We start from the raw sequence: 9,360 nt of genomic DNA on the forward strand, positions 1-9,360 counted from the left end.
CAGGGTTGGGAAATAAAAGTGGCCCAGAGAACATAGGAAAGGAAATACAGTGCTAACCTGATTATAGTAGATGCAGAACGTAACCACCATTCTTCTCATGGCACTTTTGGGCCCTAGTCAGCAAGTTGCTGAAAGCGGATCGAAGCTGGACTGATGAAATTGCTGCAACCACATCCGAAATGTTCTGATGCAGTTCTTGAAGACTATGAGGGGTGTTGCGAGACACCTTAGACTTGAGGGCTCCCCACACAAAGAAATCGCACACTGACAGATCAGGCAACCTGGGTGACCAACTGGAGCAGCGACCAGGCTGGCCTCGGCTAACAACTCTGTCAGGCGTGAAGACTGTGTAAATGTGGTTTAAGGTTGGGCTGGCTGTATGGTCAGTTATTCCATCCTGTTGGAAGTACCTGTAGGACTTTCTTCCTTCGTGAATTGCTAATTACATTGACGTCCAATCGTAACCTCTCGTCCAGGCCACTTTTATTTGCTCCACTCTGTATAGTCGTTACCGTCCAAAGCGACTTGAGATGTTATCTAACAGGCGAAACAAGAATACAAATTAAGATTGTGAGAAGAATTCTTAGAGCATCTGGCTGCTTTGCGAAAGTATTTGGTGAAAAAATTCTTGTTCGATTCGTATCAAACAGGATTAACTAAAGAAGTGGGGAATATCTGGCGAACAATTGTGCGGGTATTCGCAAGATTTTTTCAGTCCAAGTTATGCTCCTCTTACTACACAGCAAAAGCTTACAATGAAGCTTTAGTGATCTAAATGATAACTATTAAAATTTCACGAACCCAAGTGTCGAGAGCGGTTCTAGGCGCTACAGACTGGAACCGCACGACCGCTACGGTCGCAGGTTCGAATCCTGCCTCGGGCATGTGTGTGTGGTGTCCTTAGGTTAGTTAGGTTTAAGTAGTTCTAAGTTCTAGGGGACTGATGACCTTAGAAGTTAAGTCCCATAGGCTCAGAGCCATTTGAACCAACCTAAGTGTCGAGTGGAGTAAAACCACTAACTGCTGCATTTCACATACGTGTCGTATAAGGAGCGGTATGAAACAGTATATTTATTTGGGCCTACACAGAGACGAAGAGGTAGCCATTCCTTTCAAGTAGCATTCGCGAATGGAATTGGAAGACACCAAATATTATTAGTACACTACTTAGCTGGGTGGTAACGTGCTTGCCTCCCATACACTGGACCCGGGTTCGATTCCCGGCCAGGTTGGAGATTTTCTCCGCTCGGGGACTGGGTTTTGTGTTGTCCTCATTATTATTTCATCCTCATCATCGGCCGCAAGTCGCCCAATGTGGCGCCGACTGAAATAAGACTTGCACTTGGCGGACGAACCCGAATGGGACCTCACGGCCAACAATGCCACACCATCATTTCATTGCAGTACACTACTCTCGTGCATCCGATGCTACACGTCGTACGATGGCCTGGGAAGTCGAAATGTAATTACAGGTACAATCATTTCGTTTCATAATCAAAAATGCATAAAAATAACAACTTAACAAACAGAAAGAAAACCCACTGGCTGCAACTGGTGACTAGTTCTTGATGTAAAATTCTTTGAGAGAAAAAAGGAACTTTGTACAGCCTCAAAAGATGGACATATGTTTCTCTCCTACAGTACCTCACAGCATTATATTCACGTATTGGGACGTGCTACGTGCAATACTATAGTAGTCTGTTTGTCCTTCAGCAGCTACGGATGATATTCAAACACCTACCGACTTCACTACTTATTTATCCGTTTCATTTAGTGGTCACTCTCATCTACTGCTAAGGAAAGTGCTAGCTACGATGGATGGCACACAGATAAGCACAGAAGTTTGCTGGTACGAATAAAAGAACGAAAATTAGTGTTTAATGTCCCGTCACTAACGAGGTCATTAGAGTTGTATAAAAAGCTGATATTGCACTGGGATGGAGAAGGAAATGGGTCATTACCTTCAAGAAAGCATTGCCAGTACTTACCTTGAGCACCTTTAAGGAACCCAGTAAAACTGAAAACTGGATGAACGGGTGAGTCCGATTCCTCCCGAAAGCGAGTATCCTTCGTTTACCACTCAGATAACTCGTTCAGTGGCACGTAAAACGTTAGGGGCAAACAATAACAGCCAAAAATAGATCAGAAGTAGTGGAATTTAATATGAAAGTATTTCTCATAATGTTTATAATCTATAAATATCTTCTTATTTTAGATGAAGGAGCTGAGCGGGATGTATCGCATTTCTTGATGACTTTAACAATGTTTTCACAGACACCGCCACACGCTTCCAGTGTATCGGAAAACCAGCTACGTCGAAAGTACACTGCGTTGCAAGAAGTCTTTGGACATCGACTGCCAACAGCTACAAATACGCCAGAATCTAGAGTTGCTACGCCTTTCACTTTTTTCTGGTACTGATACAGCGTTCGCTCTTTGTCGATAACTTTCCACTAAGTTATAATAGACTTATGGCGCGGTTTTATTCCGTTCTTTGTTAAGTACGCTGAAAACTTGTTACAATGTTTTGGAACGAACTGATTTGGCACGCAACTGACGCTCTCGTTCATGGCGAGGATGTTGAGGAAGTCAGTAAAGAAAATCTACATTATTATCTTCTTGAAACGACAATGTAATGGACTTGCTTTGTGACAGAGGTATTGTCATACAAGTACAGAAAAGAACGTATCCAAACTGTTGCTACAGTGTAGGATACGTGCATTTATCTAAACTGTCTATACTAGCATCTTCGTTTCATATAACCCGCTTTCACGGTACTACAGACGCACGTTGTCGTCTTTGCGCCTCTATAAGCTGCATCGCGCAATCCCATTTGTGAACAGTTACTTCCGGGCAGTAGCACTACCAGAAGAACTGTGCAGTATCCCTTCTCGGCCTATCATTGCGTTATCGACCCCTGTAAGCGATGTGCAACGTAACTCCTGGGCAACGGAGAAAAAGTCGCCTAACGGTTCATACAGTACGCTTTGATTTCGATCCTTACAAGAATTGTTTTTTCGGGCTGAAAATAACTATTTAGGTGTACTGCGTCAGTGATGGTTGTTCTGCGTTTTCTGCAGACAAGAGCTCTGCTGCGGTACAGACAACAGACGCATCACAGTCTACGACTGAAATGGCACGGCAACTGGAAACGTCGTCCAAAGTTGAAGTAGGCGGGGCAGTATGATTCCTGTGGTAGAAATGCCTAAATTGCACTCAGACTCTCCGTCTAATTTTTTCGGTGTACGGACCAAATGAATGGTTCAAATGGCTCTGAGCACTATGGAACTCAACTGCTGAGGTCATTAGTCCCCTAGAACTTAGAACTAGTTAAACATAACTAACCTAAGGACATCACAAACATCCATGCCCGAGGCAGGATTCGAACCTGCGACCGTAGCGGTCTTGCGGTTCCAGACTGCAGCGCCTTTAACCGCACGGCCACTTCGGCCGGCGGACCAAATGAAATGTCACGTCTACAGCAGTGAAACGGTCCTATCAATCTGATCAAGCACGCATAGACGTGGTGCTGATTAGAAAGTCCAGACTTCATATAATGCGATCTGAAGTTCTCGAATGGCCCCGAGAGCAACGAGTAGATTTCTGAAACGAGTGGCAGGACGCTCAGACGCTTGTTGACAGAGACATGGTGACTATGGTTGCAAATAGTTTCATGTATCTGTGTTAATTTGAAGCGTAGTGCAGCATTCCATAAAAGTTACTTGGCCTACAATAATAAAGTGTAACGAACTTTCTGAAGTCCCCTCGCAGCTCCTATGAATTCTGTATATGACGGTAGTATCTGTTCCCGAAAGAACAGTTACCGTGGATGACCATGCAGCTTTGCTAGAAATGAAATGATAATTAAATGGACACCCTAGCTGCAAACAGGCGTTGATGTACTTCATTGGGGACATGTTGAAAATGTGTGCCCCGGCCGGGACTCGAACCCGGGATCTCCTGCTTACACGGCAGACGCTCTATCCATCTGAGCCACCGCGGGCACAGAGGATACTGCATCTGCAGGGACGCACACACTATGCCCGAACTCGTACGGGACTTGGTAGATTAATCTGCCACGATTAATGAGTATGATGGGCAAACATCTATTAGGCGCACTACGAAAGTAGTGGTGTGGACATGTTGGGAATGTGGATCTCACGGGGAGCGTGCAAGGGGTAAGTCCCTGCAGATGTACTATCCTCTGTGCCCGCGGTGGCTCAGATGGATAGAGCGTCTGCCATGTAAGCAGGAGATCCCGGTTTCGAGTCCCGGTCGGGGCACACATTATCAACATGTCCTCAATGAAGTACATCAACGCCGGTTTGCAGCTAGGGTGTCCATTTAATTATCATTTCATTCCTATGAATTCTCTCTGACGAAATGCCAGAATCTGCTGTACTAAGTCGCGTCCTGTACGTGGTATCCGCCACTGACACCATGCACCTTTGGTAGGGGCTTCTGAAACTTTCAGGCGTAAGAGACGTATGCCATGAAATGATTTCTATTTATATTAGTTTAAGGTCGCCTATGATAAGTCGCTGTTTGAAATCTTAGCTTGGAATCAAATATTCCAAGTGTAACAACTTGCTGAATAGATTGAAAAACGTGACCAATTTACAACTGAAGTCACTGATACCAACCAGTGGGCACTTCACTGGTTCGCTTTAAAAGCCAAAGCGCTCGGTTTTTGTGACTAGAACGTACAGGTTTTCGCATGAAGGAAACTAATGACTACGCCCTCATACGACTACATAACACTATTCCACATGATCCTTAGCTCTTGGGTACCTATATTAAGTATTTACTTTCCCACACACTGTATCATCACCTTTAGCCTAAATGCGGCGACGACAGTATTCACTGCCACACTTTTGTGTGTCGCTCCCCAAATAGCAGTTTGGGATCTTGGTAGCGGAATAAATTTTCATAACCTGTACAGCAACATGGACATCTACACTCAAAAAGTCACTTTACAATGTATGGCAGCTTGTGCTTCCGATTCCATTACCTTTTCCACTTTTTTGGAACATTCTCAAAAGGCACATGATAGAGCAGTGGTTTTTGGTTTAGGCATATCAGCTCGTAACACAGTGTCTAGCAATCTTATAAGCGTTGCCAGTCTGATAAGTTAAGCTGCGTTAACTATCAAGGAATTCGGGAGTGTACAATAGTTCCCCAAAAGTTGGTTGGTTGGTTGTTTGGGGAAGGAGACCAGACAGCTTGGTCATCGGTCTCATCGGATTAGGGAAGGATGGGGAAGGAAGTCGGCCGTGCCCTTTCAGAGGAACCATCCCGGCATTTGCCTGGAGTGATTTTAGGGAAATGACGGAAAACCTAAATCAGGATGGCCGGACCCGGGATTGAACCGTCGTCCTCCCGAATGCGAGTCCAGTGTCTCTCCAAAAGTATCTGGACAGCACTGTATAATGAGGATCTGAACACTAGACGTCACGAGAGGCGGTCTCTCCAGTACCAAAGGAGGCGGAGATTACTGTGTTTTGAGTAGAGAAGCATAAACATCAGAACAGGTCAGCAAGAAAGCTCAGTGACAACAAGAGTGAGATAGTCATTGGTCACCTAGGTAACACATTCATAAGGGACTCTTCAACCCTTCTAAGGCTGCCCAGGTCTACTGTTGGTGATGAGATTGGGAAGTGGAAACACGAAGTGACAACCACAGCTAAGCTAAGACCAGGCAGACATCATGTACACTACTGGCCATTAAAATTGCTACACCAAGAAGAAATGCAGATGATAAACGGATATTCATTGGACAAATATAGTATACTATACTGACATGTGATTACATTTTCACGCAATTTGGGTGCATATATCATGAGAAATCAGTACCCAGAACAACCACTTCTGGCCGTGATACGGCCTTGATACGCCTGGGCATTGAGTCAAACAGACCTTGGAATGCGTGTACAGGTACAGCTGCCCGTGCAGCTTCAACACGATACCACAGTTCATCAAGAGTAGTGACTGGCGTATTGTGACGAGCCAGTTGCTCGGCCACCATTGACCAGACGTTTTCAATTGGTGAGAGATCTAGAGAATGTACTGGCCAGGGCAGCAGTCGAACATTTTCTGTATCCAGGAAGGCCTGTACAGGACCTGCAACATGCGGTCATGCATTATCCTCCTGAAGTGTAGGGTTTCGCAGGGATCGAATGAAGGGTAGAGCCATGGGTCGTAATACATCTGAAACGTAACGTCCACTGTTCAAAGTGCCGTCAATGCGAACAAGAGGAGACCGAGACGTGTAACCAATGGCGCCCCATACCATCCCGCCTGTTGATACGCCAGTATGGCGATAACGAATACACGCTTCCAATGTGTGTTCACCGCGATGTCGCCAAACACGGATGCGACCATAATGATGCTGTAAACAGAACCTGGATTCATCCGAAAAAATGACGTTTTGCCATTCGTTCACCCTGGTTCGTCGTTGAGTACACCATCGCTGGCGCTCCTGCCTGTGATGCAGTGTCAAGGATAACCGCAGCCATGGTCTCCGAGCTGATAGTCCATGCTGCTGCATACGTCGTCGAACTGTTCGTGCTAATGGTTGTTGTCTTGCAAACGTCCCCATCTGTTGACTGAGGGATCGAGACGTGGCTGCAGGATCCGTTACAGCCATGTGGATAAGATGCCTGTCATCTCGACTGCTAGTGATACGAGGCTGTTGGGATCCAACGCGGCGTTCCGTATTACCTTCCTGAACCCACCGATTCCATATTCTGCTAACAGTCATTGGATCTCGACCAACGCGAGCAGCAATGTCGCGATACGATAAACCGAAATCGCGATAGGCTACAATCCAACCTTAATCAAAGTCGGAAAAGTGATGGTACGCATTTGTCCTCCTTACACGAGGCATCACAACAACGTTTCACCAGGCAACTCCGATCAACTGCTGTTTGTGTATGAGAAATCGGTTGGAAACTTTCCTCATGTTAGCAAGTTGTAGCTGTCGCCACCGGCGCCAACTTTGTGTGAATGCTCTGAAAAGCTAATCATTGGCATATAACAGCATCTTCTTCTTGTCGGTTAAATTTCGCGTCTGTAGCACGTCATCTTCGTGATGTAGCAATTTTAATGGCCAGTAGTGTATTAACAGATAGGGTCCGTCGACCGTAGCGAAGACTGGTTGTGAAAAATCGCATGAAATCAGGGGAAGCAATCACTTGTCAGTACCAAGTACTACCAGCTGTCCATCTAGCACAATGACTTGCCCTATGGAGGTTAAAAGAAAGTGGTACGTTGGTTGAGCAGCTCCTCATAAGCAGTTCTGTAGTAAGTGCTATGCGATGCTTAACTTAGAGTAAAGACGGCCTCCCCTGAACAATGGATGACTGGAAACAACTGATTGGGAGTAATGAATCACGATACACCCTGTTGCTATCCGATGGAAGTGTCTGGGTGTGGCGATTGCACGAAGAACCTTACCTGCCCCTATGTGTAATAACACCAACGAAGTAGAGAGGAGTAGTTGTTACGGTATTGAGGTTTTTTTTTGGTCGCTAGGGTGGTCCACTTATCGTGATCAAGGAAACACTAAGTGGGGAAGAACACGAACACATTTTACAGCACTGGGTGCTGCGTACAGTGGAAAAAATTTCGGAGACAATGATCGTTTATATGAACATGACAGTGCACCCAGTCACAAAGCAGCCCCTGTAAAACAATGGTTTATGAACAATAACATTCCTGAAATGAAATAGTCTGTCCAGAGTCCCGACCTGTACCCAATGAAACACCTTTGGGAGGAGTTAGAATGTCGATTTCGCTACAGACTTCAGCATCCAGCTTCACTACCGTGTCCGGTTTCCGTTCTTGAGCAAGAATGGGCTGCCATTCCTGCACAGACATTCAGACATCTCATTGTAAGTGTCCCCAGCAGAGTTTAAGGCCGTCATAAAGGCAAACGATGGGTGAACCTCATATTAATGTTCACTAATATATGTCCGGATACTTTTGATCAGATAGTCTTATATTAAGAAAGACAAATGAATTAGTTGCCTATATTAAAACTTCTTTCGTGTTCAAAGAAGGAATTATAAGTGAATTATAAATCATAGATCAAGACATTATTACTGTAAGAGAAAGTCTGTAATATGGCTCTACAATATACCGCAAGAAGTCGAAGATATACATCTGAATTCCTTTAGTCTCCAAGAGATAAATTTATTGCATGCGACAATGGTGCATCACACCCATAAAAGTCTGGCATTTTGGGGTAAAGATTCCACTCTAATGGATATTGATAGAAACTTGCTGCTTACATACTTTGAATCTACATATTATAAGGTATCACACTTAATATTTACAACTAACAATTTTTTTGATGAATAGGACCCATATACATTTTTCTGAAGGGCTAAATAGTGTCCACTTTTTCCAACGTAACAGGGTAAAGTGAGTAGCGTGGATATACGTACTCCGAAAGTGTATAGCAGCCCTCCTTTTGCTGAAGTAACGCCATCGACTTGGCGTCTTCCTGTAAGTGAAAACACTTTGCTGTTCTTGGTGTGTACTGTCACCGGTTTCATCCACATTATAAATGGGATGGGGGGGGATGAAATTGCTTTCCTTGAAGTGTTTTACGCATGTAAAAAAAACTTGCCTAAGTTGACCTTATTAAATACTTATCTTTCAGCCATCGAGGCCTTTGCTTGCCATCTCCGGCTCTGTTCCGCTCTGACAATTCCATAGATCACTCACTGTAAATCAATAAAACCGCTTTTCGATAATGAAAACATGATCAAGGATTTCTTGTTGTATATTGAACACACTTCGTAAACTTCCCTTAAACATTTTAGCACCTACAGCATCCCTGGATTTTTCTAGAACTCTTGCTTTCAGCGTATTACGTGGAACATGAAACTGCTGTAGAAGAAGGCATCTGACCATTCTTTATCACCTCAGTCGCATTTCCCAACGCAACAGGGACCCATTTCGCTGCTGTGAATTCTGGACGTATTTTTTAGACGTCCTGATGTCCTAATATCTGAAACAATTCCAAAAACCTACTGAAGACCGTTTTCTATCGGATCTTTTTGTTTTAGGCCAAATATGACAGAGCAGAGACGGTTTTAAATAACATCAGTTACTCGTAATTAATTCGATCTCGTCGCAAACGGATAGACTGACGGATGATGGTTTTGTGTATAACAGAATTTGGAAGTCAACCTGTAGTATTACGTGATATATGTGGAAGAAATTAACTCTCTTAAGGTTAAATACTTCGGCTACCTTTCCCAGTGGATAGTGTGGGCGCTTTTACCGATTTGATACCATGCCAGCATTAGTGGTTCAAAAATGGTTCAAATGGCTCTGAGCACTATGGGACTT

General features: G+C 44.3%; 1 non-coding gene across 1 annotated transcript; it reads right to left on the reverse strand.

Moving 5' to 3' along the window:
* Positions 1-3,929: 3,929 nt before the first annotated feature.
* On the reverse strand, positions 3,930-4,004 carry Trnat-ugu (transfer RNA threonine (anticodon UGU)). Its single transcript has one exon. It is a non-coding gene; the product is annotated as a tRNA-Thr (tRNA).
* Between the last annotated feature and the right edge of the window lie 5,356 nt (positions 4,005-9,360).

The sequence above is a fragment of the Schistocerca serialis genome, chromosome 3 (genome assembly GCF_023864345.2).
Source record: "Schistocerca serialis cubense isolate TAMUIC-IGC-003099 chromosome 3, iqSchSeri2.2, whole genome shotgun sequence".
Lineage (NCBI taxonomy): Eukaryota > Metazoa > Arthropoda > Insecta > Orthoptera > Acrididae > Schistocerca > Schistocerca serialis.